Source organism: Saccopteryx leptura, chromosome 5, assembly GCF_036850995.1.
Source record: "Saccopteryx leptura isolate mSacLep1 chromosome 5, mSacLep1_pri_phased_curated, whole genome shotgun sequence".
NCBI classification, from domain to species: Eukaryota; Metazoa; Chordata; class Mammalia; order Chiroptera; family Emballonuridae; genus Saccopteryx; species Saccopteryx leptura.
Window position 1 is genome coordinate 189,071,072 of NC_089507.1, and position 1,904 is coordinate 189,072,975.

Genomic DNA, 1,904 nt, shown 5'->3' on the forward strand with positions numbered 1-1,904 from the left:
CACCTGGGCCATCTTTGCTCCAATGGAGCCTTGGCTGCGGGAGGGGAAGAGAGAGACAGAGTGGAAGGGGGGGTGGAGAAGCAAATGGGCGCTTCTCCTATGTACCCTGGCTGGGAATTGAACCCGGGTCTCCCGCACGCCAGGCCGAAGCTCTACTGCTGAGCCAATTGGCCAGGGCCGGGAAGCACACTTTAAATGCCCAGTGATGGGCCCTGGTCAAGCAGCTCAGTTGGGGATAGTGTGGTACCAACACACTAAGGTTGTGGGTTTGATCTCCCGTCAAAGCATGTATAAGAAGCAACCAATGAAATCGTAAAGAAGTGCAGCACAAATCAATGTTTCTCTCAAATTAAGTTTAGAAAAAAAAGTCCAACGATAAGAGATACACAGAAAGGAGCAATACCGGTCTGTGATTGTTCCCATTTGGGCCTGCCTCAAGTGAGAGCTTGGAGTGGGTGACACTTCAATGTCTATTTTGTTTTCCTTCTTTCTTTTTTCTTTAAAAAGGGTTTTTACTTAAGACTCAACAAGCCAAATCCCACGTCGTCATTGGACTCCTCTGACTCCTCCTTCTTCTCATCCCCTCTGCAGCAGCTGGGGCAGAGCCAGCAAAAGGAGCTGTAGCCCCGAGGGCAGCAGAGACATCCATAGCTCCACCCCCTAAGCAGGAATGCTGGCCAGCTTGCCAATACCCTGGGTCATAATATCTTCCATGTTTTTTTCATTCAGTTCACTGATGACCTTCTTGAACCGGTCTTCATCACCTTGATGCCCACACTTCCCAGGAATTTCTTGTTGTCCCTGATGCTGGGGGAAGCATTGCCCCCAAGGAAGGCCAGCAGGTAGGAGACAATGTGGGGTGCAGGAGAGTCCTGCTCATGTCACCTGGGCTGCGTCACCTAGGGAAAGTCAATGTCTGTTTCCTGAATGCCTTAGTTCTGTGACTCTGGCCAAAACACCTGGATATCACCCATATTCAGCTATTGGGTGCCAGTGGTCAAACTGGTTGGGTAAATATTTTCAAGACATCTAGTGCCGTGGTCCCCAACCCCCGGGCCACGGACCAGTACCAGTCTGTGGGCCATTTGGTACCGGTCTGCAGAGAAAGAATAAATAACTTACATTATTTCCGTTTTATTTATATTTAAGTCTGAACGATGTTTTATTTTTAAAAAATGACCAGATTCCCTCTGTTACATCCGTCTAAGACTCACTCTTGATGCTTGTCTCAGTCACGTGATACATTTATCTGTCCCACCCTAAAGGCCGGTCCGTGAAAATATTTTCTGACATTAAACTGGTCTGTGGCCCAAAAACGGTTGGGGACCACTGACCTAGGTGTATGCAGCAGTGAGTAGAAAGAAGCTGATGTTGGGTCAAACAGCTTCATAACATCTCATCTCCCCCTGAAGATACCAGGCTGTTTATTGGGATCTCATTAATATACATAGTGAGTTTCAGGCACCAACGATTTCCTTCTGCTGTGTCTGCCTGCCAGAACCACCCCTTCCCAGTGCTTACTTCAGGGAACAACTTTTCTCTACCATCACTGAGCGTAGAAGAAGCTCTAAGTGGCATTGTCTGACCATTCTTCTTTCGAAGATTCTTACGCTGTCTACTAATCATTGCTACCTTTTCAAAGGAGTCAGGGGAGATTAATTTTCTGCAGAAACTGATTTATGGCTATTACCTCTGAGAAGTTGGCCTGAGTCTCTCTCCCTGACTCATGCTCACTGCAGATGGCTCAGTGATAAAAATATTCCCTTTACACGCAAAATATTTATGCGCAAACTTCAAGGTCCTCCCTGTAATGCAGCAATTCATCTTGAGGCTAGATAGGAAAAGCAGGAACAGTCCATTTGCAGAGCAGCAACAAGGGATGCCCCAAATTTGGGATTTTAGGC

The 1,904-nt window shown here is 47.2% G+C and overlaps 1 pseudogene; it reads right to left on the reverse strand.

Moving 5' to 3' along the window:
• Positions 1 to 512: 512 nt before the first annotated feature.
• Positions 513 to 1,626, reverse strand: LOC136406631 (large ribosomal subunit protein P2 pseudogene; annotated as a pseudogene).
• Between the last annotated feature and the right edge of the window lie 278 nt (positions 1,627 to 1,904).